Here is a 21,635-nt window from a genome sequence, read left to right on the forward strand (position 1 = left end):
ACAAAGGTGGAGGATGAAACCAACAACATCTGTGAACTAATGATAACCCACACATTGGTCTTGAGACTTGCTCATGAGGATGGGGTCTTAAACATTTAAATATTTAGAGATTTGCTACTAGGAAATTGTTCTGAGAATCTTCACATTGCAACCTTATTTTAATGATATTTTGTCGATTACATCAATCTTCTCGCATATTTCCTTTTAACATATCTATAGGGACAGAAACATGATTGTTAATGGACTTTGGAACAAGGCTAGAACATGGAAACTAGTTTATTTTTGAATAGCTAGAGGGGACTATCACAGAATATGCTTCTGATTAGTGTCTTTGAAGATTTTTTTTGAATTCAGGCTTCTCTAATCCATATTACATTAAGAAGAGTCTTTTCAGTAGAAATCACATAAGAGAAAAAAATTCCTACGCGTTTTGAACCAGCTAGTGTGGTTCATCATCAAGACCAGATAAAGATGCATATCATGGCACATGCTTAAATACAGGGTGATGTAGATGTCTTTTGTTTTGGTTTTACTCATTTTTTATGTATAAAGATGGGATAGCATGATGTTTGGTCAATTTCTTCCCCCACCCCCCCCCCCCCCCCCCCTTCCTTGAGCTATTGAATGAAAATTGTGCCTTGAGTAGCTAAAAGAAGTTAGGAAAATTTTTAAAATATATAGTCACAAAGCAAGTTGATGAAATTTGATGATCCTCAATCGATCAATGTAAGGTTGTAAAAGAAATTTTTAGGAATTCTACATGCATATGTGGTATTGTAATTTTGTTTTTATTAATAAAATTACAAATCTTTTTCTCTGAAAAAGAAGAAATTGGAGAATGAAAAGCATTCCTAAAATGTCTCATTTACACACACACATGATTTCAATTTCAAAATTTGTGAAACAATATCAACCTTCCTAATTTATCAATTTATAAAATCTATGGACATTTAGGAGAATTTTTCTCCATTCTTTAATTAAAATAAAAAATAAAATCATTACCATCTTTTCAAAACTTCATAAAACAAAATTAATCTTAATATATGATAATGAGCATCATTATCATAAAATTCTATTAATATTTATATATAACTAATAAAATAGTAATTAATCTTAATATATGATAATGAGCATCATCATCATAAAATTTTATTAATATTTATATATAACTAATAAAATATTACTATTAGCTTAAAAGATTTTTCTTTTATACTATGGATTCAATTTATTTTTCATCCATATTAATTAATTAATTAAGTTAGGGGTATGTAAACTTGAACAGGTTATTTGTAGAGGGACTAAAAGTAGGGCTCTTTTTAGCAATGGAGTTGTTATTTAAAATGCTATTAATATTTGTATATAACTAATAAAATATTACTATTAACTTAAAAGTTTTTTCTTTTATACTATGATTCAATTTATTTTTTATTTTAATTAATTTATTTATTTATTTTTCGAGAAAATATTTAAGTAGATCCACCCAAAAGGATCACTACACCCTATTCCTAACCCCTAAAGTTGTCGAGGAGAATTGACTCGTGACCTCCCATTAGTAAAATGATTTAGTAATGAAAACTCGACCGATTAAACTAACCATCAAAACTATTTTTCATCTTAACTACTCATACTATGGATTCAATTTATTTTTCTTCTTAATTATTCATAACATTTAAGACTATTTATTAACACGCCATTCTCAACCGGGCATTTTAAAAACATTTCAATTACACCATTTTAAAACATTTCAATTCCACCGTTTCATGTTATTTCCCAGTACATGGAACCTATTTTAGTTTAATCTATAATTGTGTATACACATAGAATGCGATTAAATTTGTCACCTTTTTAAGTTTTCATGACACATCATTTTTTTCATCTAGTTGTATTTCAATATTGATAAACTTTCATTCATATATAATTAGTGCAACCATATTAAAAATATTAATGTGGTTATATAACATATAACCAAAAAACAGAGTTGTCTCTAGTGCATCTCTTTGGACTTTCTGGTGCCTAAAGGTGGAAAATTTTGAGGTGAAATCTTGATTTGTGTTATTTAAACTGGTTTTTTGGATGTATATATAGATTCATCACCCTGAAAAACCTCCTGGGCGCTTCAATTGTGCACAGGTTACATATCAAATTTGTGATTTCAATAAATTCCTGCAGGATTTTAGAGAAATTAGACCCAAAAAACCCACTTGAAAAGCTCCCAGCCGCACTAAAGACAACTCCAAAAAAATTATTGCAACACAAAGAATGCTTTACCAATGCACACATTTACTTGATTAACCATGTATAAAAAAAATTATGGGTTAACTTTAACATGAGGAAAAAAATGACACAATTTATTGCAAAATAGACTATTTTACTAAATAAAATTTGCTTTTATATTAATTTCCCTATCTAATTAGAATATGAACTTATTAGAATTAGAGTAATCACAAATCGTTAAAAAATTGGTGAACAGAAACCACATGACACAAATCTAATTTTTTAAATTTATTAAAATCAATACAACTCAGCGAACTCTATAACGCACTAAAACTATTAATAAAAAAATATATACTACATATAATTAAAAAATTAATAATTAATTAAAAATAAATTATGATATTTCCTACCGAATTTCATGCTATTAATAATAAAGCGCGTTATTATTGGGACCCCCATAAGTTTTTACTCAATCAAGAATGATGAGGTTCGTGCCTTTTCACATGTGCCGATTCCACCACTCCGTCATTCAACTTTTTTCTGACAATGGGTCTCGCAACGTGCGATTAGTTTGTTCGTTAGTCTAGAGCAGCCTTTGTTGATTTATGGCCACACGGCACAATGCCCTCTTTTTAAACAGAGGAGAGTCTTGACATCATTGTTTGGGTCTAGAAGGGGCAATTAGTTTGTTTGTTAGTCTAGAAAAGTCTATGTTGATTTAGGGTTATACGTAAAAAGATTTATTTTTAATTTGTTTTTTTAGATTTTTCTGGTTGAAATTTAAAGGAAATTGGTTTTTCTCAATTATATATAGATTTAGTTTTATTAAAGGAAAGTTTTAAGGCACTTTGATTGTGCAGAAATTATCTATTAAACTTAAGATTTCACACCAAATATAAAAAATTAACTAAAAACTTCAAAAAATCACACTAAAGAGCATTCTTATAAAAATGAGAGTATCGACCTCATTACGCCTTCTTATAACTTTGTAATAAAATTTTGTATATTATTCATTAAATTACCTGGCTTGTCACCGTCAGTATGTTGCGTGTAAATGCAGTCCTACAGGGTACATCAAAGTCAATGGCACTATGGTAAAGTGAAAATATTTTAAAAAAATAAAGCATATAAAATGGATATCGAAGCGAGTGAAAATATTTTAAAAAATAAAGCATATAAAATGGATATCGAAGCGTGTAAATGCAGTGCTACCAGGCCGTTATAGTCAATGGCACCGTGGTAAAGTGAAAATATTTAAAAAAAATATCGAAGTTGCAACGACGATATCACTTTTAACATTGTAATTTTGTTTGATGTCAAATATATTACTGGCGACGACGAATTATTTTTCGGTTTTACCCTGCTTCGTAAATCGTCTTAAACTTGATTTATTCAAAAACACAAGATTACGTTTCTAGGTTGCTAAAATAAAGAATTCTCTTTTGTGATTGGTCCGAATGACTTTGAGTCTTTTTAAAAATCATTAAAAAAATATTTTAAAAAATCTGTTTAAAAATCAATAAAAATATAATTGAAAAATAAAATTACATGGAGCATCTATGGATGCGCGAATCTAGCGAGGGGTGGATTTGGTGGATTTCGCAACTTACCCTCCGCTCCTGCAGCTTTGAATGCCTGTTGGGTCTCCCATACATCGTCGCCTTTGTTGACTTCCATAACATATGTTGTGGACACCAGTGAACGAAATGGTTTTGAGTGTGATTTTTTTGGAAGTTTTTAGGGTAGGTTTTTCCAGTTAATTTTTTTTTAAATCTGACAGCGATTTATTGAAATCACAAGTTTGATGGGTAATCCTGTGCAATCAAAGTGCCCTAGGGTTTTTCCAAGGTGCTAAATCCATATTTACAGTCAAAAAAACTAGTTTAAATAACACAAATCAAGATTTCACATCAAATTTTTCCGCTGTATTCTGGCACCGAAAAGTCCAAAAAGTAGGACTAAAGACAACTCGATTTGAATCTCCATGATGATACACAAAAGGAGTTGTCTAAGTGTGATTTTTTTCACTGTGTTGGAATTTAGCAAAAGGAATTGAATTTTTTTAGATTATGCTAACCAAAAAAAATTGAGGTGAAATCTTGATTTCTGTTATTTAAACTGGTTTTTTGACATTATATAGATTTAGCTAGTCACTTAAATTAAGCAAGCTTACCCATCAAACTTGTGATTTTAATAAATTCCTGTTTAATTTTCTCATAAAAAAACTTCCAAATTTTTTTACTAAAAACCATTCATACACTAAATAATAAATTTGGAAAAAAAAATAAAAATACATATATTAATATTTCATATATTTCACAGCGAAGTGGATGCAAGTTGGGATCCGATCATATTTCTCTCGAACTCTTTACTTAAGGGAGCTACAGCTTTCATGGAACCGTCATATACATATGGAGTTCTTCCCACCCAAGTCACGTTGTTTATCATCGATGGTTTTAGCCTTTCAGTGCAGGGATCTCCCCTATTGTTGATGGTGTTATGATAATGGTAAAACATCATCTTATCCTCTGTCCTATGCTCTGTTCTTCCTTTCAGATTCTTGGACATATGGACTCCAGTAGCCGACACTTTTCTGGCCTGCACTGCATATTTGCGATCTCTTTTTGCTCCTCTTTGCACATATCTAAATACGAGCTTCTCAATTTCCCATTCGCTGCACCATACAATTATCATCATCACATTCAATTTCAAACTCAAGAAACATAGTGAGAACATTTATTTCAAATCACCATAACACTTACCTGGAATCAGTATTGTTGGCAGACTCGTTGCGCCTATGCTGATTCTGCAAGCAAATCTGGTTGGACATGGTATATTGCTTAAAGGTGATCTGAGTATAATTAGAGAGCTCATTCACTACTGATCGCAGAGATTTCCCCTGAAAAATATAAAAATATTCATCTACATCGAAGAAAAAGGTCCAGTTCGCCATGAATTTGTACCTATGCAAACAATCATTCACAACCAGAAACTGATTATGATAATACCCATCATATTGTTCCTGCTCACTTATATCCTGCAATGTCACACGACCTGCTCGAATCCATGGTTCCAAAACCTTTCTAACTTGGGGATGGACTCCACCAGCATCGTGAAAAACAAAATGCGATCGAGGGCCAAAGAATTTGGCATGATAAGCCATCCACTCTCTCATTCTCTGAGGACTCAGGTCACCATACAGGGAGGATCCACAGTAGAGGTAATCATAGGGAGGAGCCTGGCTATAAACAGAGTCATTGTAGCCACCCTTTTCTTCAGTGAGAGCAACGATCCTCTCTGGTTTCTCAGACTCGCTGCCATTGAATGCATGAACAACGAGGTCTCCACCGTTGCCATCGGTGCCCACGCTCTGAGGAAACACGCAGCTAAGAACCACGACTGTGTAAACTCGGCCATAGCCCTCATCTGGGAGCATTTTATAGGCCTTGCCCTTCATTTTCCCAGCAGATGAATTCTTGGGTATCCATTCGCATTCAAATCGTGGCTTCCCAAAAACGTGCAGAGCCTTTGAAGCAAGCCCAACCACAGCAAACGTGGCGGGGCCTCCTCTGTATGCTCCCATTTGGATGAACAAGTATGGAGCATTCCCATATGGACGAAACACCCGCTTGATGATATTTTCTTGCTCAATTGCTTCGGTGGTGGGGTTTTTCGCGCTACTGTTATGAATAATATTAGGGTTAGTCGTGTGATTCAGCGCCTCGTCCATTTTTCTGATTTGGACACTGTATCCACAAGGATTGGAATCATCCTCCAGAGATGTTGAGCCAGTAATATTTTTACCCAACAGATTTTCTTGGTGTGTAAACAGGGCTGCTACCAGAAAAACCCCCATAACCACGATCCCCCACATGAGAACCTTGGTCTCGATGCGCCATATAGAAATAAACCCAGGGATACCATCCTTTTCTTTTCCCTTCCCCATTGAGATGATGCCAGAAACCTAAAGCCAAAAACTCGTCACTAGCCGGAGTGATGGGTGGGCCGAGTACACAGTGAAAAAGTACAAGCCAAGACCAGATGGTTGTACAGAAAACAGCAGAAGCGTCCCCTCCTTATCTATTCTTTAGGTTTCCTCCTCAAATTTCTGTGAATTACCCCACCGATCACCGTTTCCTTCCATCAACCTCATGTATTGATCCCCTAATTGACAGACAACGACATCCTCTGCGGAGAATGTGCAGTGGTATTCGTTGAAACCTTGATATTATTCAAAACCTGATATATCACGGATCTGTAAATGTTTTATTTTTATTATTATTATTTTTGATGTCAGTGTTTGTGTTCCATTTATTTACGTAACGAATAAAAATATATATTTTCTATATCATTATTGATTCTCATTTTAACAAAAGTATTATTTTTACAATGATTATAATGTTTAATATTCCCTTAAATCATTTTTTAAAACTTTCTAATTTTATTAAAGTGAATAGAATTACATCTAAGTCGCTACATGTCATTCCGTATAAACACCTTCCTACGTTCCCGAAAAAATACCACCATTTTCATATAAGACACGTTACATTCGTGTTATCTAAAAAAATGCGCATTTTTAATATCGCATGAATAAAATAGTAATTAATTATTGCCAAAGTGTCTTAAGATATTTAGTTTGCGGGTCTTCGAAGAAATTTCGATATACTTAATAAATCAATTTAATTTATTTAACGAATAATCTAAATATTTTTAATAATATTGTTTAATTTATAATGCTATTAATATTAATTTTTTATTTATTTATATTGTTTTTTATAGATTAAATTAGTAATTGTTAACAGCTTAGGTGGTTGGTAGAATAGTTGTTATCTCTCCTATTCAGATTCATGTCTTGTAAGTTGACATAATGGTTATTATCTTCCCCCATCAAAGGTTAAATCCACGTTTTGTTGACAAATATTGTTGTAATGGCTTGTTGATAAATATTGTTGTATTGGCTTTGAACGTTGTGAATGCTTAAATGAGTATTATAATGCCTTGATAAATATTGTTGAATATTGTTGTATTGGCTTTGAACCTTGAGTATTATAATGCCTTGATAAATATTGTTGTAATGGCAGGGTCAGATCCCCATCATTGAGCTATAATGCCTTGATAAATAATGTTGCATTGGCTTTGAGCCTCGTGAATTCTTAAGTGAGGTACCAATAACCTCACTCTATTGAAGTTATAAAACCTTGATAGACTCACTCCACCAGAGCTATTAGGTCTTGATTATCTCACTTTAGTCAAGATGCCTTGATAAATAATGTTGTATTGGCTTTGAGCCTTGTGAATTCTTAAGTGAGCTACCAATAACCTCACTTTATTGAAGTTATAAAACCTTGATAGACTCACTCTACCAGAGCTATTAGGTCTTGACAATCTCACTTTAGTCAAGCTATAATGTCTTGATCAATATTGTTGTAATCACTTTCAATTTTATGAACCCTGAAGTGGGTATCCTAGTACCAACAACCTCTCTCTAGCTTAGCTATAATGCATTGATAAATATTGGTGTAATGGCTTTGAGCCTTGCAAACTCTTAAGTGAGTATCAACCTCATAATCTCACTCTAGCTGAGCTATAATTCCTCGATAAATATTATTGTAATGGCTTTCAACCTTGTGAACTCTGAAGTGAGTATCCTAGTACCAACAACATATATCTAGCCTAGCTATAATGCCTTGATAAATAGTATTGGCTTTGAGCCTTGTGAAATCCTAAGTGAGTATCAACCTCATAACCTCACTCTAGTTGAGTTATAATTCCTTGATAAATATTGTTGTAATGACTTTCAACCTTATGAACTTTGAAGTGGGTATCCTAGTATCAACAACCTCTTTATAGCCTAGCTAAACTGCCTTGATAAATATTGTCATATTGGATTTGAGCCTTATGAACTCTTAAGTGAGTATCAACCTCACTCTATCTATGTATGTTTCCACACCTTGTCATCATGATGTTTCTCAACTTTGGGATTGGACTCGCCACCCATCATCAGGGACATAAGCTATGGAGGATTGGAAAAGAGTGCTAAGATAATTATAAAGAGAATGAGGGGTGGCGTTAATCGAGAAATAATAACAATAATGGTTAGAGATTCAATCTTTGGCCAATCAATCCAAATAGAATAGAAAATTAGATTAATAAAATAATAAGTTTTTAAAATAAAGATTAATTATAAAGAGTCTTTAGCTTATGTGTTTAAATTGTTAATAAAATATTTGGTCGTTAATCTCTCACTGAACAAAGGGAAGAAAGATGAAATATCAAAATTAAAAAATAACCTTTTAAAGATGTAATAATAGTATTATTAATATTATTAAAGGGTAATGACTTAATAATAAAATCAAGAAATAATAACGATATTAATAAATCAATCTATTAAAATACTGATATTTTTTTTTATATAAATAGATACTAATGATTAATGAGAGATACAGGACCATTTGAAATTCAAGAAATACTTAGAATAAAGAAATGATGGACAAAGATATGAAATAAAATATTAATAATTAAATCCAATAGTCAATTAATTAGTAAAATTAATAAATTACCAAATTAATAAAAGATATTTAAAAGAAAGAAGAGAATGCAATGATAAAAAAGAAACCAAGATGAGGTGGCGGTGGAGGAAATTCCAAGAGAGAGAATGAACCATATGAAGATGGAGGGTTCAAGTAAGGAAAAGGGGGGTAAGAAGAGGGAGATCTAGGTGAGGGAAGAAAAGAGGAAGGATGGTCAGTCATTAACTAAGGAAATGGATCAGCGGTTTCCAAGGGTTGATAAGATTAAATCCTTCTTCCTTATTGAAGTTCTTCGGGTGCTTTTCAATCTCAAGAGATTCCTAAGTCAAGCAAGTGGATTGGAATGAAGTAAGGGCTAAGATCTTAGTTTGGTCAAAATTATTAGGTTGCTTAGTTTTGAATGAGTGTTCTACTAGAGCATACTTCACAACTCGGTCGTTAGTCATGTGGCTATGTGTTCCTCTAAATAGGCTTTAAAGGACCTACTAGTTTGGCCAATATAGGACTTGCCACACAAACATGGAATTAGGTAAACTCCAAGACCTATCATTGGATCCATCTTATATTTAGGAGATTTGAACAGTTTCTTTAGAGTTTTGAAAGTTTTAAATAAGGTTTTTTTGTTCTTTTTGGCTAAGAATTTAGAAATGAGATCGGTGGTTCCTCTTATATATGGAAGGGATAGGAGGGACTTAGAAGGGGACATAGGGTCTTGATGACAGTGTGAACGAGAAAATATAAAGGCTTTATGGATTTGGGATGAGAAATAACCATTCTTGATAAGGTCATTAGTGATGTGAGCTCTTTTAGAGAATAAAAAATGAGGATCATAAATTTTGAGCACTCTATTAAAGAGGGTATTTAAGACAATAAAATCCTAAGTCTGGTGATGATGAGAGTTTGCATGGAGGTACTAGTCTATGTGAGTTTTCTTCTGATACACTTGGAAGGAAAGGGAACCATCAAACAATTAGGTAATAAGGACATCTAGAAAGGGATGCGAGGAGCGCTCTTCTAATTCCATGGTGAATTATATATGTAAAGAGAGGTTGTTGAGGTGATTCAATAAAGCCTAGAGGGTAGGAATCCCATGTGGCCAAACCACAAAATTATCATTGAAGAAATAACACCAACGTTTTGGTTCCTAATGCCAAATATTAAGGGTCGTAGTCTCAAAATGATCCATAAAGATATTTACAACAATAGGAGACAAAGATTGTAATTTATTCATTGAAATTACATTGCTAGTCAACGTAAGTATGTTGCATGTAGATGTAGTGCTACAGGGGTCATCAAAGTCAATGGCACTATAGTAAAGTGAAAATATTTTAAAAAATAAAGCATATAAAATGCATATCAAAGTTCATATGACGATAACAGTGCTATGAATGAACCACTTTTAACATTATATTTTTTTTTCACGTCAAATATATTATTGGCCCTCCTCAGCAAGGGTGAATTATGATTTTTCACTTTAACCCTGATTGATAAATTGTCTTAAACTTGATTTATTCAAAAACACAAAATTATGTTTTTAGGTTTCTAAAATAAAGAATTCTCTTTTGTGATTGGTCAGAATAACTTCATACACCCTTTGAGTCTTTCTAAAAATAAATAAAAAAATATTTTAGAAAATATGTTAAAAAATATCTTTAAAAATCAATAAAAAGATAATTGAAAAATAAAATTACATGAAGCATCTACGGATGCATGAATCTGGTGAGGGGTGGATTTGGTGGATTTTGCGACTTACCCTCAACCCATAACATTAACTTAGAATCAATATTGTTGACCTAAAAATCTTATGGACGAACAACAAGAGCCTTGACATATCTCTAAGTGTACGCATGCTGACTCCCAACTACAACCCCATGGGGGACAACAAGGAATTGGGGAAAATCTTCCTCTCTCATAGATAGGTCAATGATAAAGTATATGTCCTCCTCATTGGGCCTATACCATGCCATAGGATCAACACGAAAATCCTAGTTCTGGATATTCCATTAGCGGATCAAATGCACCAAAAAGACAGAGTGTGCTGACATGGATGTAACCTCCCCATAATATTTTAGGAGGCCTACATTCCTTAAGAGTGCTCGGGTCGTTGCAATAATAGGGCGAGGATATAAATCTCTCTCCCTCTCTCTGGCCTGCCATTTTCAGACCATATTGTATGGGCTTGCTTGTTCCAGCTAGTGCTCCCTCTGCTGACATATCTGCTACATGATTAACATATAAAATACATCAACCTCATGAATACATAAAATACATTTTTTTATTAAATGAAACTTGTTTTTATAAACATGGAAACATAACTTTTAATAATAATAATAATAAACAATGGTGTGCTCAAAACACAATAATGCACCGGTGCCGACGTGATTTCAACAACAACAACACTGCTACCGACATGCACATAAGCATAATGCACAGTTGTTCGTTCACAAGTTTAACTTTTGATAGCGATGCGAAAAACTTGTTCACCAATGCGCATGGATAACCTTTTCGCACCGGTACAAAATGTTCAGGTTATCGAACACACCGAGTTATGGCTATATTTTCAAATATTAAATTTGTATTGTGTTTGGTAAATATAAATGCATTTGGCGTGATGCATTTGTGTACAATCTGTTGCATCAATCCTAGTGTTTTTTAGTTTAAAAAATGCACTGTAACAATGGTGGTGTTTTATGTTCATGCACGGACTTGTGATCCACCTTGTAAATTTACTAGGCACACCGCTATATGTGCAAGTTGAACGTATCGAATGCACTGCATGGTGAAAACAAAATTTTGAAAAGCAGTGGAAAACTTAGCCTAATTTACAATTCTAATCCATTAAAAAATTAAATTACAAAGAAACATAGAAATTGCCTGGATATTTTGTTGTCGGGGAGGCATTGTTGACACGTAATGGAGAAAAGAAAATTTTAAGATGGTTTGAAAGAATTGAAAACTCAAACAGTGAGCACGGTACGAAAGGATGGTAAGCAAGAGAAGCATCGATGTCAGGCTACTTGCATGTAGCAAGAGTGGTCCAGTGCTTCAGAGCTCTTATGCGTTGTAGATTGTAAAAATGAAAATTACGGTTGGGAGGGTTTTTTTATTTAACCCTCCTCCAGCGCATTTCTCCAAATGAACGAGTGCGGGATATATCCAAAGGCACCGCATTTCTTTTTAATTAAAAAAATATCACGGTGCTTTTCTTGAGACGCCTCGGGGCATTTCTATACATTCACTGCATTGGTGTTGTGTTTTTACTATAGCACCACTATTTTTTTATAGTTTAAAAACCGCTTAGCGGTTCTCTTTAGATGATGCCTTGGGGCATTTTGTTAACTGTACCGCACTGAGGCTTCGTTAGGAATAGAATTGCATTTCTCTGAAATTTAAAACTATAGTGGTCTTCCTTATTGGTATGCACTCATATATTTTACTATGGTCTTCCTTGTTCATCTGAAAATACACGTACATTACTCTCTTATGTTGACCGTCGCAACCAAGGTAAATCTCTAAGAAAAATGGCAGTTGATCCTTATTTCTGGAAGGGATCCTATACCAAATGGTGTGAATTCTTGTTGAAATGTGGCAACAAGAATATTCCAATTTTAATTTTTACTTGAATTAAAATTTGAATTTAGTCTCACCAGCTGTGTGAAAAATAATTAATTAATTCATTATGGATTAATTAGTTGGAGAAATTCAAGTTAGAAGTCTTTCTGAAGTCATGCAACAATTATCCCTTAAATTAAAGAGATTGTCCCTTAATTAAGGAGATAAGGGTGAGTTACATTTGAGTTGTAATTAGTTAGCTTAGTTTATTGAGTTAAGTCCAGTTAAATTAGTTCCAAACTATTTGAGGAACTAATTGTGAGTTTAGTCACTTAATACATGCATGCATCTAACTAGTGTACTCCAGATAACTGAATATTCTCTCATCAGTAACTCATGCATGTCTATTCAAAGAAAGAACCGGTTGAGATTAAAGACAGGGACAGTGTACTATCAGTTGCATGAGTTTTCCTATAAAAAAAATCATGCATGCAGAAGGAATTCATTCCTTGAGTATTGCACAGTTTTATAAGGTGTGAGGTCAGTGTGAGTGATCAGTGTTACACTTGGTAACAGCTGGCTCACCCAAGAGAAACAACGCAAGGAAATAGGAGCTTGGAGGGCAGAGGAGAAGGCACATCATTAGTCTATTTTGTCTGTGAGCATTTGTGAGGAATTGTACTGAGATCTGGCTAGCTGTGAGAGCTAAAGCTTTGTGTAATCCTGATATATTTCCATTTGTATGATAATACAGATAGCAGGAATTTTAGCTGAGGTTTTCCCTTGAGTATTCTTCTTTGTTTCATGTGCATTGATTCTTCTTCTCTGGTTATATGTGTTCCACTTGATCTTGCTCAAATCTTTTAAGCTTTCGCTAATTGATTGTAGAAGTAGATTAAAGTATTTTACTTTAGTTATATTGCATTATCAGGTTAATCTATAGTAAGAATTTCTACAATTCTAATTAGAACTTTTCATCATGGAGACCCCCTTGCATGTTGGTGGGATCCAACCACGATCCAACACCATCAGCAAAAGGATAAATTAACTTTGGATTGGTATATCTACATAATTAATACTTTTTCTAGCTATCAATTATCCTACAAAAGATATATTATTATATTTGTCTATCCGTTGGACTTTGCTTTTGTATTTTCCATAGAAATCACTACTTTCTGTGATGAATATTATGATTTTGAGAGTTTGAACAAAAAAATACTTGGTATTTCTATTGATAGTGTATTCTCTCACCTTTTTTGGGTTCAAAATGATAGGAAAGCAGATGATTTTGGTGATTTAATATATCCTCTTATACTGATGTTACGAAGGGTATTTCAGAAGCCTAGAATGTTTTTATTGGAAATTAGGAAATAAAATTACATGGATTTTTTATTATTGACAAGGAGAGTGTGATTCAACACTCCAAAATCAACAACTAGTAATGGAGATTCAAATAATAACACATCTCAAGCTAATTTCTTGGTGGATAACCTTCATCACCTTCAAGGATTATTTGCATTCTTTTGAGTTGCAACTATTTGGCATTGGGAGCTATCTATTTGTTTTTAATTTCTCTTGTACTTTTTTGTTTTAAGGAGGTGCATTTTTGGTAGAAGCTAACATCCCTCATCTTTTGATATTGAGTTGTTAAAATAATGGCCAAAATTGATGATTTATTAGATTTATTGAGCACCACGGGGGCTTCACTCAGGGAGCGATATCATACCATGTGGGTTCATATTGGGGTATATATATTGAGGGGAAAATGACATAATATATTGGGGGATATATAGGGGTTAAAGGGTTATTATACTAGAAAATATAAAAAATGGTGCTCAAAATTAATGAAAAAATATAAAGGGTATAAAAAATGTTAATGAAAAAATGGATACCTACAATATCTAGTGAAAGTAGGGGTTTTTTTAATTGGGAAGCTATATTGGGTTCATATTGGTAGGGGGTTAAATAATGTGATTTTTAAAGGGATTTTCCAATATGTAGTCAAATTAAGGGTATTGTTTAATATTCTATGAATTCACGTGATATGTCAGAGGTTCACTGAGTGAATCCCCCGTGTTGAGCACCCTAATCCTGTCTATTGCTGATGACACAGTCAAAATCAACAAGGCTTCTCTCACTAATATTTAAATTTGTTTACAACATGCATAAGACAAGTTTGAGTTTTTGTAGCTCAAATATCAGCTCTAGTGAGATGAACTACAATAGAAGAGTTATAATTATAATTTGGTTCTTATTCAAAACAATTCTTTATTTGAGATTGATTCCCATTAGCGGTCAACATTTGATCAGATTTGTGAGGCCATTTCAAGAGCATATTTATGTGAATATATAGAGGTTCAGCCTGAACTTCCTAAGCCCATCATTAGACCTTGGGAAGAACTTATCATCAACAAAAATAGAGCTAGTCTCAGGTATTAAAATTATGTGTCCTTTCAAATTCCATACTATTCCAAACCAATCCAGTTTCAGAGTGTTGGGTTCCTTCGAGACAATTCATCTTCACCCGCTCCTCTTTCGTAGCCACTTCAATTTTTTTAGACACCAACATTGTGATCAAGTTGGTTATGTGAAAGATTAGTGTTTTGATCATCTCCCTTATGAGCATTGTGGAAAACATACTCATCATTAAGATAGATTTTCTAGACACAAGATTGTTACAAGAGAGAAGATTCACCTTGGATGGGTCACTTCCTAGAAATGGCCTTCAACAACCAAGCAAATATATCAAACATACCTTAGATTTCATTCTTGAGTGTTGTCATACCTTATAGTGGGAATATTTTCATCTTCTCACCTTGTATCTGACATGGGGGAATTGATGGGAAGCTACTAGTTTTGAAGCTATATCAAACAAGTATGAACCATAGCCTATACCAGAGCCAACTGCCAAAGCCTAGAGCTAGAGTTGGCTAGAACCAAAGTCAGAGTTGTACCTAGAGACATATTCATTTCCATGAGGATGATTTGGTTGGTGGTCTACCTTAAAGCACTACCTCTAGAAGACTTTAGTTTCTACTATGCATATCCTCAATTTGTGTTCATCTTTAAACCATCATCATGGAGCACTTCCACTATGTAGAAGACTTCAACTTCTAGCCATATTTAGAATTGTTCCAAGAACTACTATGAGCCAAGTTCCATAGTTGGTGGCCAACCTTAAACCACCATTAGCAGAAGACTTTGACTTATGATACCTCATTTTGTTTATTGTCTTCCTTAAACCACCATTTCAAAGAGCACATATAGCCATTGGATACCATACACTTTTATATTTTATCTCTCTTGTTGGACTTACATACACCCCTTCGAGTTAAGAGGGGAGTGTTTGAAACATAATCCGCTTGGGTTATGTAAATTCGGCTCATTTACTTGAAAGAAGGGTGAAAAAACTCAAGTGAAGGCCAATAGTCATATAGAAATCCAATTGACCTATTAGAATATGAAAACCAAAGGTCAAAAAAATTGTATATTAATATGTATATTTTGTGAGTAAATTGTATCACATGATTTACCAAGTTAATCTATTATTCGGTGTGTGTTCAACAAAAAACAATATACCTTATGATATCCTCCTCATAAATTTTTTTATTTCTCCCATTGAAAGTATGGTTGTGATTATATACCTAATGGATAAGAACAAGACAACTAAAATGAAAGACAATAGGCTTCCTAATATTGCTTCAAATTCCAATCAAAGTCACTTATGACTTAAGAGGGGATGGCATGAAGATGTTAAGTCTTGGCTGAATCATTGGAGAATAAAGGAGAAGGTCACTATGTACAATATTGATACCATTAAACTTAAGCAAAAATAATGGTGTCGTCCGGAAATATAGGAGAAGATAAAATAATATACTATTAAGTGGTCATTAACCCCAAACTAGAACATGGAAAGTATCTTTTTAGTTTAGTTAGCTTAAAGAAGGAAATTAATAACGTTAAAATGAATTAATTCTTATGAAATTCATATTAAAATGTGGCACTAGAGAATTCCTAAATCATCATAGAATGAAAGAATTTGTCAATTTTTTTATACTACAAAGGTGGAGGATGAAGCCAACAACATCTATGAACTAATGATAACCCACACATTGGTCTTGAGACTTGCTCATGAGGATGGGGTCTTAAACATTTAAATCTTTAGAGATTTGCTACTAGGAAATTGTTCTGAATATCTTCACATTGCAACCTTATTTTAATGATATTTTGTTGATTACATCAATCTTCTCGCATATCTTATCGATTACATCAATTTCCTTTTAACATATCTATAGGGACAGAAACAAGATTGTTAATGGACTTTGGAACAAGGCTAGAACATGGAACCTAGTTTATTTTTGAATAGCTAGAGGGGACTCTCACAGAATATGCTTCTGATCAGTGCCTTTGAAGATTTTTTTTTTTTGAATTCAGGCTTCTCTGCTCCATATTACATTAAGAAGAGTCTTTTCAGTAGAAATCACATAAGAGAAAAAAATTCCTACGCGTTTTGAACCAGCTAGTGTGGTTCATCATCAGGACTAGATGAAGATGCATATCATGGCACATGCTTAAATACAGGGTGATGTAGATGCCTTTTAATTTGGTTTTACTCATTTTTTATGTATAAAGATGGGATAACATGATGTTTGGTCAATTTCTAGGAAGAGGCCTTCCCTATGAGTTGCCACCACCCATACTCGCCACCCCCCAGCCCCCCCACCCCCCTTCCTTGAGCTATTGAATGAAAATTGTGCCTTGAGTAGCTAAAAGAAGTTAGGAAAAAATTTAAAATATACAGTTACAAAGCAAGTTGATGAAATTTGATGATCCTCAATCGATCAATGTAAGGTTGTAAAAGAAATTTTTAGGAATTCTACATGCATATGTGGTATTGTAATTTTGTTTTTATTAATAAAATTACAAATCTTTTTCTCTGAAAAAGAAGAAATTGGAGAATGAAAAGCATTCCTAAAATATCTCATATATATTAAATTTCAATTTCAAAATTTATGAAACAATATCAACCTTCCTAATTTATCAATTTATAAAATCTATGGACATTTAGGAGAATTTTTCTCCATTCGTTAATTTAAAAAAAATCATTACCATCTTTTCAAAACTTCATAAAACTAAATTTAATCTTAATATATGATAATGAGCATCATCATCATAAAATTATATTAATATTTATATATAACTAATAAAATATTACTATTAGCTTAAAAGTTTTTTTGTTTTATACTATGGATTCAATTTATTTTTCATCCATATTAATTAATGAATTTAGGGGTATGTAAACTTGAACAATTGGTAGAGGGACTAAAAGTAGGGCTCTTTTTAGCAATGGAGTTATTATTTAAAATGGAGTTGTTATTTAAAATGGTATTAATATTTGTATATAACTAATAAAATATTACTATTAGTTTAAAAGTTTTTTGGTGTATATTATGAATTCAATTTATTTTTCATCTTAATTAATTAATTTATTTTTCAAGAAAATATTTAAGTAGATCCACCCAAAAGGATCACTACATCCTGTTCCTAACCCTTAAAGTTGTCGATGAGAATTGACCCGTGACCTCCCATTAGTAAAATGATTTAGTAATGAAAACTCGACCCATTAAACTAACCATCAAAACTATTTTTCATCTTAACTACTCATACTATGGATTCAATTTATTTTTCTTCTTAATTATTCATAACATTTAAGACTATTTATTAACACACCATTCTCAACGGACCATTTTAAAAACATTTCAATTCCACCCTTTTAAAACATTTCAATTCCACCGTTTCATGTTATTTCCCAGTACATGGAACCTATTTTAATTTAATCTATAATTGTGTATACACATAGAATGCGATTAAATTTGTCACCTTTTAAAGTTTTTATGACACAGAAGTATTTTTTTTCATCTAGTTTCAATATTGATAAACTTTCATTCATATATAATTAGTACAACCATATTAAAAATATTAATGTGGTTATATAACATATAACAAAAAAATGGAGTTGTCTCTAGTGCAACTTTTTGGACTTTCTGGTGCCTGAAGGTGGAAAATTTTGAAGTGAAATCTTGATTTGTGTTATTTAAATTGGTTTTTTGGATCTATATATAGATTCATCACCCTGAAACCCCTTTGGGTGCTTCAATTGTGCACGGGTTACATAACAAATTTGTGATTTCAATAAATTCCTACAGGGTTTTAGATAAATTAGATCTAAAAAACTCACTTGAAAAGCTTCCAAAAGGCCATACTAAAAGACAACTCCAAAAAAATTATTGCAACCCAAACAATGATTTTGATTAACCATGTATAAAAAGGTTATGGGTCAACTTTAACATGAGAAAAAAAATTTACACATTTTCTTGTAAAATGGACCCTTTTGCTAAATAAAATTTGTTTGTATATTAATTTCTCTATCTAATTAGAATATAAACTTTTTAGAATTAGAATAATTGCAAATTGCTAAAAAATTAGTGAGCAGAAACCACGTGACACAATTCTAATTTTTTAAATCTATTAAAATCAATACAACTTAACAAACTCTTTAAAACACTAAAACTATTAATAAAAAAATATATACTAAACATAAATAAAAAAAATTAATAATTAATTAAAAATAAATTATGATATTTCCTACCAAATTTCATGCTATTAATAATAAAGGGCGTTAATGGGACCCTAATAAGTTTTTACTCAATCAAGAATGATGAGGTTCGTGCCTTTTCACATGTGCCCATTCCTCCGCTCTGTCATTCAACTTTTTTCTGACAATGGGTCTCGCAACGTGCAATTAGTAGTCTAGAGCAGCCTTTGTTGATTTATGGACACATGTCACAATGCCCTCTTTTTAAAAGGAAGAGAGTATTGCCCTCATTGTTGGGGTCTCACGGGCAATTAGTTTGTTCGTTAGTTTAGGAAGCTTGATTTATGGTAATATGTAAAAAAAAGTTATTTTTAATGTGATTTTTTAAATTTTTTGGTGTCAAAATTTAGAAGAAAAATTTAAGGTGAAATTTTGATTTGTGTTATTTAAATTGGTTGTTTGACTATATAAATTCAGCATCCTCAAAATTTTTAGAGCACTTCGATTATGTAAAAGTTATCTATTAAACTTATCATTTCAATAAATTCGCACCAGATTTTAAAAAATTAAACCAAAAAAATTCAACATAATAACTTTCAAAAAATCACACTAAAAACCATTCTTATAAAAAAAATATTGACCTCATTGTTTGGAATGGACCACGCCTTCTTATAACTTTGTAATAAAATTTCGTAAATTATTCATTAAAATTACATGGCTTGTCACCGTCAGTATGTTTTACCCTGCTTCATAAATCGTCTTAAACTCGATTTATTCAAAAACACAAAATTACGTTTCTAAAATAAAGAATTTTCATTTGTGATTGGTCCGAATGACTTCGAGTCTTTCTAAAAATCAATCAAAAAATATATAAAAAAATCTGTTTAAAAATTAATAAAAAATAATTAAAAAATAAAATTACATGAAGCGTCTATGGATGCGCGAATCTAGCGAGGAGAGATTTGGTGGATTTCGCAACTTACCCTCCCCTCCTGCAACTTTGAATGCCTATTGGCTCTCACATACATCGTCGCCTTTGTTGACTTCCATAACATCTGTTGTGGACACTAGTCAACCAGCGGGTTCCCGGTTCGAATCTCCAGGATGATACACAAAAGGAGTTGTCTTAAAGGAGTTGTTTTAAGTGTGGTTTTTTTGGATTGAGTTGGAATTCAGTGAAAAAATTGAGAATTTTTTGGATTGTGTTGGAATTTAGTGAAAAAATTGAGATTTTTTTAGATTATGCTGAAATGTAGCCAAAAAATTAAGGTGAAATCTTAATTTGTGTTATTTAAATTCGTTTTTTTCACTGTATATATGATTTATCTCTCTGTCAAATTTTTAGGTCACTTAAAGATTACTCATATAACTTGTGATTTCAATAAATTCCTCCATAATTTTAAATAAATTAAACAAAAAAATCCCATTTTTTATTAAAAACAATTAGTATACAAAATAACAAATTCTGCTTTTTTTTCAATTACATATATTAATATTTCACAGCCAAGTGGATGCAAGCTGGGATCCCATCATATTTCTCTCGAACTCTTTAATTAAGGGAGCTACAACTTTCATGGAACTATCATATACATATGGAGTTCTTCCCACCCAAGTCACGTTGTTTCTCATCGATGGTTTTAGCCATTCAGTGTGTTGAAATTGTAATTCCAACTACAGCGACCATTAAACGGCGACCGTAAAACTATTGCGGAAAACTGCTTGTCTTTATCGCACCACTTTTCACAAGTTGGTGGTATTCTCTCAAACGTCCCTGATACAATCTCAAACGTCCCTGATACAATCACCATTTGACGCGTGCCCCAGTATGTTTTGCAAAACAACTTTTTATCTAACGTTAGTTTTGTTTGGGCAAGCCATATCCGTTGGATTGGAATGAAGGCTGTCCACCGTCCGATTAAGCCAAAGTTGATGTTCAAGCCTGCACATAAACATTGCGTGAAGTTTTTGGTTTGACTGTGTTTACTGCAGTGAAGAAATTAATGGTATTTACTCCTGTTTGTAGATTATAGGTAAATGTTTTTAATTTTATTATGGTATTTACTCATGTTCGTAGATTATAGGTAAATGTTTTTAATTTTATTATTTGTTTAAGTCACTGAAGTATGGGCATAGCTAATAGTATTTTAATTATATTGTTTTTAATTTTATGCATGGGTGTAGTTTTTACGGGACAGGTAAAAACGAATGTATTGTTATGTTTTTAGTGTGCGCGGCATATGTATTGTGAAAATACACAGCAGTGTGAATATGAAAAAAAATGCACCAGATGAAGATATTTTTAGATATCATTTTTGGGATTCAACTGCGTTAAGTAAGTCATTCAAACGTATGACCATTTCCATGAGAGGTAGTCGTAACTGACTAATTTCTCATGATTTTTGAATAGTTCACTTAGCACTCATTGCATCGGGTGATGCTCACAGGGGTGAAGAAGTGGGATTGAAACTAGTGAAATGTGGAGAACGAATCACATAGCATCAATCATCACTTCCGGGGCTTGCACCCGGTAACCAGGACTTCCCAGGAGGGAAGATATTTTTTTTTAAGAAACGAAATGTAATGGGAAGCACATGTAAAAGAATTTTTTTTTCTTTACAGCAGTAAATGTAAGATTGTCTTTTTTACAGCAGTGAATGTAAAGTGTGTGTAAAATTTCCAAAAGAGACAGAGTAATCTTTTTGTATGAAACTGGAAGTTCTTGGTGAATCCCTCTATTAAGAGGA

General features: G+C 32.6%; 1 pseudogene; it reads right to left on the bottom strand.

The window, feature by feature from the left end:
* Nucleotides 1-4,530: 4,530 nt before the first annotated feature.
* LOC149234702 (galactan beta-1,4-galactosyltransferase GALS1 pseudogene) lies at nucleotides 4,531-6,317 on the bottom strand (annotated as a pseudogene).
* Between the last annotated feature and the right edge of the window lie 15,318 nt (nucleotides 6,318-21,635).

Source organism: Pinus tabuliformis, chromosome 8 (assembly GCF_031772625.1).
Source record: "Pinus tabuliformis cultivar Carrire ecotype Pingquan chromosome 8, CPIR1, whole genome shotgun sequence".
NCBI lineage: Eukaryota > Viridiplantae > Streptophyta > Pinopsida > Pinales > Pinaceae > Pinus > Pinus tabuliformis.